Here is a 12500-nt window from a genome sequence, read left to right on the forward strand (position 1 = left end):
CCCCTCTAAAATGGTCTAAGTCAATATTTACTATGCTAAGACATGAAAGAGTAACCCCCATCAGTAAAAGAAATATACAGAAATATTGAAACTGGTATTTAATTAGCCTGATAAGCATTTACTTCACAGAAGTTTTGAAAGTGTACACCACAGATACTGAGGCAGCATTAAATCTTTCACACTTTACATAAAATCCAGTCTCGTTCCAATTATAAAATACTGTCTCTTGAAACAATCTTTCATAAAACAAAACACAGTATATTAGAGAGAGTAATCCTGCAAGGGTAAATGAGTTGATGGTCTGGAAATTGTACAAATTAAGCAGAAGTTCTCACACAGTTGCTCTCAAATTGATGAATTCAATTTCATTCACTCATTTATTCATATATTCACAATTTACTTACATAATCCAATACATGGTTGAAGAAGTTGGATCCTAAGTTACCTACTTTGGGGTGTGAAACTGAAATCAGTGCACCTGGCGAAAACTCAAAAGGACACAAGGGAGGCCATGCAGATACCACACAGAAACCCACCCAAAAACCAAACTAGAGCACCAACCAGGATAAGAAAGCAACGGTATCCAATGTACACTGAATTCAAAACTCTGAGAAGCCCTAGGTTCCCCCATCTACATTACATTAGTTACTGCTTCTGCCACTTGTAGGTCACACTGATAAACTGCAGCACTGGCTCTCCATTTTTAATATACCGTGTATTGTGCATGTAGGTGGCGGTAATCCCTATTTATTTACCTAGCCATTGTTTGATATGAAGTTGTAAAAAAGAAGTAAAGAATAAATAGCATTCTAATGCTATGAATAGCAATTGGGAAGGTAATCAACCGACACAGTATGCTCTGGAAATGATGAATTACATGGAGAAAATCTATATGAACATGCGTGAAAACATGCAAACTTCACTAGACAGTATCCAAAGGATTGCACAGACTCCAGAACTTGGAGGCAGTGGCAGGTATATTCTAAGTCATCATCAAAACTAACTACATCTTGAGTACATCTCAGAATTACTGTTACTTTTATGATTTATGAATCATAGACTACACCAGAGGTACCAGTTACTAATCAGTAGCTTCCAATGCAATCGTGATTATTCTGTTCTACTACCATGCGTGCTTTAGAAGAGAATTCAAAAGCTAGGCAAAGCCATTACAAATGTCTGAAGAGACACTAGATTTACAATTCTATTAAAATCAAGTCCTACTTATTGTATAAGGTGCAAACTCTTGCTGTGACAAACTGTGACTTTGATACAGTTTGTCACAGCAAACTTCTACTTCAATTGTGCTCACTAGATCTCTCTCAGCATACCCTTCTGTAGTTCAAAAGCTACCTTTCCAATAGGTATCAGTCAGTAAAATAGCACTCCATGCTCTCTACTTACTTCCCAGTCACCAACAGTGTACCACAAGGCTCTATCCTTGGACCCTCCTCTTTAACATTTTCGCCAACACCCCTCTTTACATCCACACAACAGGCCACCTTAATACAATACACAGATGATTTTGTTGTCATTTGCACATCTGACAATATGGTACACCTCCAAAAAATTACTCAGGAACCTTTAACAGCCACTGAAACATGGCTTCTTATCTCACAACTCATGTTCAACCCACAAAAGACCAAACTATTTTTTTTTTCCCCAAATCCCTCTCTCATGAAAAAATAAACTTTAAAGACTTCTCTCTTGAAAATACAACCATTGAAGTCACTTCTCATAGCAAATTATTAGGGATGATAGTGGATCATAATCTTACATTCAACCTGCATATAAAAAATAACATACAAAAAGAAATCATCAGAAACTAAGAATGCTTTACAGAGCCAAAAACTTTCTCACCAATGCAACTAAAACTACATTTGCCACTACTTATCTCGTCTTCACACTTCTTTATTATGCTCCCATCCTTACTAACCTCCAGGCTTCACAAAAATTAAAAGTTGAACAACGCTAAAATAAAATTGCAAAATCTGCAGCAAATACCCCTTTCAGAACTCACCACTATATAGCAGTAAAAAGTCTAAATTGGTTAAAACTGCCTCATCAACTAACATATACACTCCTTCTTACCACCTGTAAAATTATCCTGGATCCATCTGCCTGTCCAAAATTAAAAACATTCTTCCCAACTATGTTCCCAGTCGGTCATCGTGGTCTAGTAACTAAAAACTCCTGTCTGTCTACAAACCTATCAAATCTGCTAGGCATTGTCTGTACTTGTACAAGGTTGCTAAGGCTTGGAACTCCTTACCTGTACCCATCAGGTCGATACCTTCACATCATTCTTTCAAAACCACTCTGAAAGACTTCCTAGCTAAAATCTGGCTTAGTTCTCGCTCAAAACTAAGATAAACTATCCTGGGGATTTAATAAAATCCATGCAGGTATAGTGTAAAGCCTACATGGAAGGTACCGCGGCCGTGTACACCATACCCCCACGGTAGCGCGCCATGCATAGTAACAAAGTCACATCACTGAGGGAGAGCCATGTAACATGGTTATCGAATCAGTGTAGAGAAGTCTGTTACTGTGTCTGGAAATGAGTAACACACCCCTGCACTGTCAACCTGCCAGATATCAATGTATGCATAAGTATTTAATATTTCTTTAGTTTTTAATTTTTTTTGTCATGTTTGCATGGCGTGGCATGCAGCAGTGGACACATGCCAGTTTAAGCATAGCTAAGCAGGTTTGCGCAATGCACCATGGTGCTCAGTGGTGCTTAAATGCAGTGGAGATATATATATATATATATATATATATATATATATATATATATTTATATATATATTTATATATATATATAAAAGTATAGCAGCATTCCACACGTCCACATAGCCAAATAGTTAGAGTGACAGCCGTATGTGCTGTAGGTGCAGGGTTTGAATACACAGGCCGGTTAAGTAGTTATTTTCAAATACACATTATAAGAAGTATTTTCAAAGCCTGCGATGCTGCGCTCAGCTAAACTCTGCTAAGCACAGCTAAGCCATGCTAAGCACTGTTTAAACAAGGAATGTTTTAGCAGTGTTTAGCTGGTTTGCAAACCACTAAGCATTGCTGAACACTGCCAGTTTAAGCACTGCTCAGCGGGTTGACAAGGTGCTAAGTGATGCACCGCATATTTAAAAATTGCCCAATGGTAGTAAAGGGTGGGGAAACAGGCTTATTTAAGTGCAAAAGGTGAGAATACAGCAGAACCAGTTGGAATTTGAATGTGGCAGGAACTATTGCAGGTGCTGGAGAGGGTGCATGCTTCCAGATGCAAAGATGGGCATTTTGGAGCCCAGCATCATGGCTGGACTCCTTGTGAAATACCATGACATCTGGCTACTGGACGGCCAGTACCAGCTATTGGAGTACAACTCAAAAGCCTGGGACTGACTGGCACAAGATCTCACCAGTGCAACAGGTATCCCTTGCACAGGTGAACAGGTCTGTCATCATTATGATGGTCTGAAACAATGGAAAAGGGGACTTTGGGACACCTGGGTCCAGGATACTCTGGATAGGAATATCCCACAGGTTTGAAAGTACTGTTAGCATTGTTTTACCAATATGTAACCTGAATGTGTGATAAACAGGTACACATAATGGTGTGCTTCTCTCCCTACAGCTGCAGAAAAGAGAGCTCACTACCTAGAGGCCCATGCAGGGTGCCTGGCCATGTTGCGCCATAAGTGTGGTGAGTACAGATGTATCTTGCAATCTATAGCCATATAAGCAAGAAAAAATAAATTAACTGCCATTAGGTATATACAGTTTTGATTGTACTGCAATGAATGTGGTCATAGACCTGGACTAAAATAAGTGAGAAATGCCACGTATAGTTCAATAAAGATGAAAGCATGAAGCCTGATAATGTTAAGGAAATAAAGTGTCAACTGCATTATATGTGGAATTACAGCTGTATTGCAACACATGCATTATATGAACTGTTCTGCAATAAAGACTTGAAAATATACCAATAACTGCATGTAGTCACTCCTAATAAAGTTGTGTTGTGTAATATGTGTGCATTTTGGGCTGTTGTTCATAAAATTGAGTATTACATCTGCTCTGAACTAAATACACAAAGCATACTACTAAGTGACTCAAGGTTAGCTAAGAAAAAGAGTGTTCTTGCTAAACTGTAGATTTAGAGCTGTACTACAAGATATATGCATTATGGTATTTGTTCTGCACTAAGATATGATGCAATACCATGAATACCCTAAGTATATTGTGTATATCAGGAATCAGGATTGTCTTGTATTAACCATTACATTTCAGCTACATGCATTCCTGCTCTGAGGTATGGTGCTGCAGGCAAGTATGAAACTGTAATAGCTGCAGACTGCAAATATACCATCTGCAACTGTATATGGGTCAGGTAGCCAACCCAACACTCCAATATGGCTTGTACACATCACAGATATTTCCACCCACTAGGGAATTGCCTACACCTGCATTCTATGTATTAATGTACAGTTCACCTAGTATCTCTGTCATGCATGAATCTCATGCATGTGTGTTCAAGTGTCACTGCAGTCCTGTATAACACTCTACTTCTATTACTAGGTCATATTTTGTTATCAGGTAAGCTCTAGGCAAATATCAGTCAATCAATATGTAGCAGTGGCTCAGTAGCTTAGTATGATAAATGCTAGGTCCGATGTACATTTTGTCACACACAGACTAGGGTTCAAATCCATTGACACGTACTACTAAATATTATTGAATAAGTTATGTATTGTTAACATATGTTCTCCCCACAGGAATTACAGATAAATGGGTGCAGTAGCCCTTAGTATGGGTTAATAATTTGGGTGTTCAGCTGTAACAGAGTCTTAACAGCATTGCTCAAGAATGAGATAAGACTTCAGAAAATAAAGGCAACAAGTACAACACTAATAAAAGTTAATGCAATAAATAAAATGTCTAATCTTGGTATGGCTGTATGCCTGGTGTGTCTGTGAATGTCTGCTGATGGTCTGACCCCATGCCTTCCAAGGACGGCATGATAATCGCAAACTGTCTGTACTGTGCACGATACATGTCTCTCAAGTGTCACGCTGTCACGGACTGTGATCACTGTTGCCTAATCCCAATGTCACGGATCTATCATCGACATGATTATGTCAACGGCAGTCACACTACATCAGTCCACAGTACACCTTGGTAGTTATATAGGTCCACCTGACAAGTAATAGTCCTCTGTAGTTGTGTACCTCTAGGTGTTACAGCTTGGCCCATACTGTGCCATGCGGACAGCTTGAGAGGTATGTATATGCTACAGAAGCAATAGGACAATGTTATACATAAAGGAAGGGTAGACCTGTAGAGTATATGACAGTACTGTTGCAAACTATATAGCCTATGCCGGTATTAATGGACTGTATTTCTCTCTCTTCCCCCACCCCTTATCTTCATCATAATTTATTATTGTTATACATCGGTAATGGTTTACTATTAACATATGTTGTTCTCAGAATGTTATGCTGGGCCTTGTGTTTTATTATTATGTATTACAATGGTTGCATACTAACATATCTTGTTGAATTACCTATATTGTTGGCCTGACTGTTAACTTACTTATTGTTGTGTTCCATATACTATACAATGTTATGTTACTGGGTTATTTTCAATATTCTGGCATGCTGTTTTAACTAACTACATATCATGTTCATGACCAACCTATACACTTTGAAATACCTCAACACCATAGCTTGACTGGGTAGGCCGATTCCTGGCAATCTGCCTACTCTACCTCAGCCGGCCATGGCACCGGGTCCCAGCATGTCTGGGATCCAAGCCAGTGGTACCTTCTCCACTGGCCCTGCACCAGCCATGGGTAGAACTTCTTCAGGGGATGGGGCCCATCTCCCAGTGGGAGTAGGGGCGGGGGGTTGTCACGCAAGATCAGCTACCAGCGATGGTGAGCAGAATAGTGCATCATGTTTTTGAGAACCACGTGCACCAAACTGATGGCAGACTGGCCAATCTGGAGGAGCAAGGTGGCCCTGTCACCAAGCCTCTGGCACAGCCACCTCCAGGGCAGTGAAAGAGCAGTTTTGATTGCCAGTCGGTGGGGAGATGAGTCACACTGCTCCTGTTTGGGGGCACATGGCTCTCTGATTCCACATCTTCCCCATCCAAGGTGTTCAACCCCTCATGTGTCACACACCGCCCCTATATGCTGTCTTGTCTCTGCAAATGCAGCTTCTCCTACCCAACTTACCTCCCCACACGTACCTATATCCCTTCCCCAACATTCTACTCTCTCCTTAAAAAAATGGTCAACTGTACCAAAAAAAATATTGCCCCATACATAGCTCTCCATTTTGCACCAACATCCACTGGACACAATTAATTATTATATGAATAAATCAACACAATTATGTTGCACTCACTCTGGGGTGTGACGGTCCAAATTCCAAATTCTGTACAATTTGTACAGCTGTTACTGTACAAGAAATGGAGAGCTATGGTCCTTTCCTACACCCATCCTGCAAATCCCTACCTGCCTTTCAGCATGTTTTTCCCCCTGTTTACACCCATTTCACCACTTTCCTATCACCCTTTCTTCTTTTCTTTTTTTAAAATTAGCATGGGTTTAAGTGGCGCTAAGTGGCACAGCACGCCACTCCAACCCGTGCAAACCCGCTTAAAACTGCTTAAAACTGCCTTAATCATCTTATGTGTTTCTGCCAGTGTTAGGGACATCTGCAAAATAATCACCTTTGCCATGTTTTGAACCTGAACCCCTGTCAACTACGGCACAGTGCATTAGCAAGGTCACTCAGCTCTAAAGCAAAACAGTTTTTTTCCACCAATGTATCTTGATTGCCACTGACACACTGCAACTATACATAATGGGGTAATTGGCTGTGTACTTGAGACTGTGATCCAGACACTGCACCAGTACACAGCTAAATAAATAATAATAGATGTACATTAGGCTTGGGATAGCAGGTATAGCTGTCAACTGTACTGACTGTTGCAGAATGTCCACAGTTGTGCCCCCTAGGTTTGGCACAGTTTTCACAAAAACATATGTGTCTGCTAAATTATTGGCAATTCATTACAGATTGAGGTTAGAAGATCATGAAAGACACTTCCGTGTCACACCTCATACCCATCAGAAAACGGGTCCACTTCTTAATTTCGAAAGATCACAATCTCGAGATTCAGAACATTGAGTCCAGAATCTCGAGGTTGTGAAATCTCGAAAGTAAGAAATAAGAAAAAAAAAAAGACAACTGCTAAAACCAGGTTTTTGCAGGGGGGCAAGCCTCCCTGCACCCTCTATACTAACTCCGAGATCACACTACAGTGAAGACAATGGTAATGTTCCCGTTCCGCACTGTATTGCGATGTACATTACCATTCTCTTCACTGTACGGCAATCTCGGAGTTAGTATATTTAGGTTGCAGTGTGTGGTGGGTGCAGGGGGGCTTGCCTCCTGCAAAAACATACTTTTAACAGTTGTCATCTTTATTTTTTTTTTTATTTCTTACTTTCGATGTTCAATCTCAATATTCTGGATTCGGTATTCTGAATCTCGAGATTGTGATCTTTCGAAATTAAGAAGTGGACCCCAGAAAACACATGCTAATGCAATTCTGGTGTCACACACACACTGTATGCATGCCCATATATCTTATAAATACACCTGCTGCAGCACTGACTCAGTAGCTCAGTCTGTTAAATGCCTTGCATGCAGTAAATTTTACCATCCTGGGTTTGAATCCAGTGCGTTGCACTTCAATTACATTCTTGTTAATACAGCAAACATTGACTGAGTCATGCAATTTTCACCAAAACAGGTTGCTGCTACTCAATTAACTGCTACCCATGTTAGCAAGTCAAAGGCCTATAGGTAGGAACGTAGTGTACATATTCGTATAGGCTACGTATATCTCCCCTACTACTCTCTGACTGGCACTGTTGCATAACAGATGTACCTTAACCACATGCCTCGACTGAACTGTTATGGGTACCTTCACCCTGGGTCTGCTGTAACAACAGAGCTGACACTGCTCCCTCAGTGACACATACAGCTTGCTGTCCTCCAAAGTGTTCACACTTCCCACTATGAGTCCTTGGCAAAAAGCAGCAGCTGCAGACTGCAACACATGCAGCTGTATGTTAAGCTACCTGATACAGACCTACCATACCTCACAGCACCCTAGAACAAGAAATCCACACAACACCCATATATAAAGGGGTGGGGGCAAAGGTCAAGTGGCAGGCTCATGTGTCACAGTCTGGCCATACAAACATTCAAAGCTGACAGACCAGCAGCTACTGCAGCAGCATGCATATTCTGATGGGCATGACGTCTGACACTCGCCTGTATCTTGCCCCTTACTGATCTCAGCCCACAATGTTTAATAATGAACTGCCAGATAATCACAAAGTCATTTGACAATGGCCAAATAGAGCATGCAAAACTGTGGACATACCTCATAAATCTCAACAGTGGGCAGTATTTGTACCTACCCTTTGCGATGATGTAGTCTCCACACCTCACTAATGTCCATCTCACAGACTAAGAAAGGGGCCAAGACCTACATAAAGGCTTTAAATATTGCACTGTTGTGCCATGTCATTGGCTAATGAAAGTGATACCCATCTGTTCTGGAGGCAATTAGCAAGTCTGAGCCACAGATTGGTGCACAGGCAATCACCTATTATTGAGCATTGCCTATAAAAGGCAAGCAGCTGCCTATGGAAAAAAGGTCTGTAACTTGCTTTACTAAGACAGACTGCCATTTCAGAAGCATTTTTCTTGAGGATTTGTGCACAAAAAGATTACATCACTCTACCAGTTATGTAATACAAGTCCCCATATAATGGGACACAGATGGGAGGATGCAATTATGGGGAACAGAGATTACAAAAGTAGGCCTGTAATACATCACTGGGAATGACATGTTGGTGATAGTCTGCTGTCCAGCAGGTACAGACATGCCTCTCAAGTGTTTCTGTTGTGACTTAAATCACAGCTCTGGCCCTCTCACCCCTCCTACAATGGTCAGCTCCTGTACGAATGCTACTGGAGTATGTGTTAGACATAGTGACAGTAGGTAAGGGTGGACACAGCTGTCATATCACATGATGTGCTGTCATTCAGCTCATCTCAGTCTGTGAATGTTACACAGGAATAGTTCAGACACTGTACAGGTGTCCCTGACTGTCCCTGATGTACTCTGGCTAGGTCACTGTTTTGTGGACATTTGTATCTCATCGCCTAACAGCTATGACTAGTACACCTGGCAACCCCCTACAGCAGGAATTCAGGTCATAGCCATTATTAGTGGGGGGGGGACAGGTCCAACCTCAGTGACAGAGTGTACATATTGGTCATACAAAGTAAGGGTATGAATACAGTAACAGATATTACTGTAGCATAACTGTTTTCTGAGGGTTCTGGTATGTGACAGACAGATTCTCTACATTCTGAAAACAACCGGCAATTATTGTCCAACCGTTTGCCAGACATCCACATGTTTCTGGCAAAAGGATCACATATATCATGCACACGTACACATTCTGCAAACATCTGTGTACTGAAAAAGTAGGATGCCTACAGGGAAGATACCCTACAGCACGTTTGCATTGCTGTCTGCCATTGTGACACATGGATGTTGCTGAACTGTCCCCATCCACTTGTAATTACACACACCTATTTGTCTGACAGTGGTTATATGACATGATACTGCGATGTTGCCCATAGTGGGCACACCACAGTAGATGGCATTGATGGGATTGGAGACATACAGCGCACTCCATCACGGCACACAGGAACATAACCGGTATTACTAATATGCTGCTGATAGCCACATACATACTGTCTTGATAGACGGCAGGGTATGATGTGGGAGCTAGCAGTGGATAGTGTAGGCCAATTTGGATGTGCAAGGTCTGTACATAGCGGACAGCAATGTATGTGGTCCTGTGATGTGTTCCCCTCTTCTTGTATTTCAGAAACGATGTATAGACAGAGGCAACCGCCATTTTCAGCTGCTGAAAATTATGTTATCTTGGATGGCTTCAGACTGCATCACAACATTCTGCAGTCCAGGAGTCACCAGAATTGTGAGCAACATGCAGCACTGTGGGCTGACCTCATCACAGCAGTCAACCAAGTACTGCTACAGGACAGAAGCTATGAGCAGGTCCGACACCGGGAAACAGATATGGTAAATGCTGCATGGCAAAGAGCCACTGCAGCGGCCAGGGACCATGCTGCCACTGGTGGAGGGCTTGCAGCAAAACAACCATTCTTGGCCACAGAGGCATTCCTGGTGAACCTGGGATCAACCACCAACTCCCAAGCATCCATCACTCTATACATCATGGAGGTGGGTGCCACAGTATCCACAGCAGAGGAGTGCCCAGGTAAGCCTCCTGCGTTCATCACTGTAATACTGTATCAGTCATTGTGGCAGCCTGTGCATACCAGTACATGGGTGTTAGGTCAATCTGCATTGGGGGGGTTAGTTTTAATGCACAGTTGTGTACACATACTCAGAATGTCAGCAATGTAGGCAGTATCACATTACCTACTGTCTGTATTGATATACGCACATATCATCCTGTAACAATGCCACATCTGATATTGCTGACAATACCTCTCCCTCACATTTCCATAGGAAAGTCATGTATGGCCGGAGTACAATGTCCTGCACCCAGTAAGTGTGATACTTGTTTTTTTTTATGGATCATATATATCCTAAAATGTTAAGGGCTGCCATTTTGCTGTAGACACAACTGATATGCTTAGCCAGAGTACAACTTGTATGTTCATTTTCGGAGGGGTTAACTAAAGTGCACTGAATTGGTAATCACAGTAGTGTATTTCCAGGAGCTGTAACATATTTGCAGTTATGTTTGTGAAGGTCTATGCAGTCTTCTACACAGGGGGGCAACAGTATGCTCAAGACGGGTACACTGTGTTTTAGGTGTAGGCCTAACACATACACTGACATATCACTTATCTCACAGGTGTATAGTACTGGCAACATTAACTGGACATAGCTGCAGTGCATGTTATAAAGGGCTTGTCTTGTCTGTGTATGTTGTAGTCTGCTTGTGTGTTATGCATGGGATCAGAAATAAGATGTGGTATGTGTAATGCAGTGGTGGCACCTCATCTGTGTGTGTGTGTGTGTGTGTGTGTGTGTGTGTGTGTGTGTGTGTGTGTGTGTGTGTGTGTGTGTGTGTATCACCATACATAATAGTGCAGGTAGTAATGTACTTATTTTGTCTTTCTCCTCACAGATGACTGTGGGGGTTGGAGTCTGTCCCCCTCATAACCTGATGCCAGTGTCTCATTGGACTCTGATGATGATGGTGGCCACAGTGAGGCACATGTAGGGTTGTTGGGGGCTGAATCTGTCCCATGGGTTGACATCCCACTTCCTCCCCCATTGTCCCCGCACACAGTCAGTATGCCCACACATATCCAGTCCCCTGCGGCCACAGATATCAGACAGTCAGAGCGTGACAGCATCAAACAGGAGAGTGTGGCATCAATGGAATTAGTAAGTGTAGACACTAGCCATAGCCAGGGAGCTGGTGAGATCCCACACAGGCAGATTGACAGGGCTGCTCGAGGGAGAAGTGCTGCCAATCCACCACCTGTCACAGGTTTCACATCAGGGGTCCATCATGGAGGTACATGCAAGTTCCAAAAGCAACACCACACAGATGCTCAGGATCATGGATGCATCACTGTCTGACATCCGTGACTCTCTCCACCACATTGGTGATGCCATGCATCATTTTGCTGATGTAGTGGACAGACGGTGGGGTGAGACATTGTTAGTCCTTGACCGCACATTGTCTGTGCTACATGTAGTGGGAGTAAGACATCAGACATGTGGCAACAACATCCACTGAGTGTCCACATGGCCATGCATACTCATGCTCCTGTAATGGCAGTACCTCCAGCACTACAGAAGGGAGGGTGCTGTCCACACCACAACATGGCCGGCCATAGATACTTGGTCATGGGAGGTGCAGTGAGGGACATGGGCTCAGCAGACTCCAGTCACCATCAGTGACTAGTACTGCATCTGACCCTGGGCATGGTGGTGCCAGTGCCACTCCTGGCAGAGCCAGTTCCTGTGTTCGTGGCCAGAGACGGTGAATTGTCCATTCTGCCATGTATGGCCCACAGCTGTCCAACATACCCATGTGTAGCGCTAGCACATGGCTTGACTGTGTATGCACACACACTCAAACATCACTGTCACATGCAGGTCACCAACAGACACACACGGCACCTCTCCATGGCCCAGCTGACCAGCACCCCTTCCTGATTAACACACATGATGTCAACTGTTTGACACAGCCTGGGCCTCTGGCACCCCCATGCCACACCATGTGCATGTGATAATACCTGTGCCACATCCCTGCCATCCAGACCATCAATGCTGGGACAAGCAAATATGTGTCTGATGCACATGGTGACTATAGTACATTACAT

General features: G+C 42.8%; 1 protein-coding gene across 1 annotated transcript in view; it reads right to left on the reverse strand.

The window, feature by feature from the left end:
• Positions 1 to 12500, reverse strand: part of NECAB3 (N-terminal EF-hand calcium binding protein 3) — a 1629394-nt gene that overhangs the window by 978282 nt on the left and 638612 nt on the right. The window lies entirely within an intron of this gene.

The sequence above is a fragment of the Protopterus annectens genome, chromosome 12.part0 (genome assembly GCF_019279795.1).
Source record: "Protopterus annectens isolate FY-2018-M chromosome 12.part0, PAN1.0, whole genome shotgun sequence".
In the NCBI taxonomy this organism is placed as follows: domain Eukaryota; kingdom Metazoa; phylum Chordata; order Ceratodontiformes; family Protopteridae; genus Protopterus; species Protopterus annectens.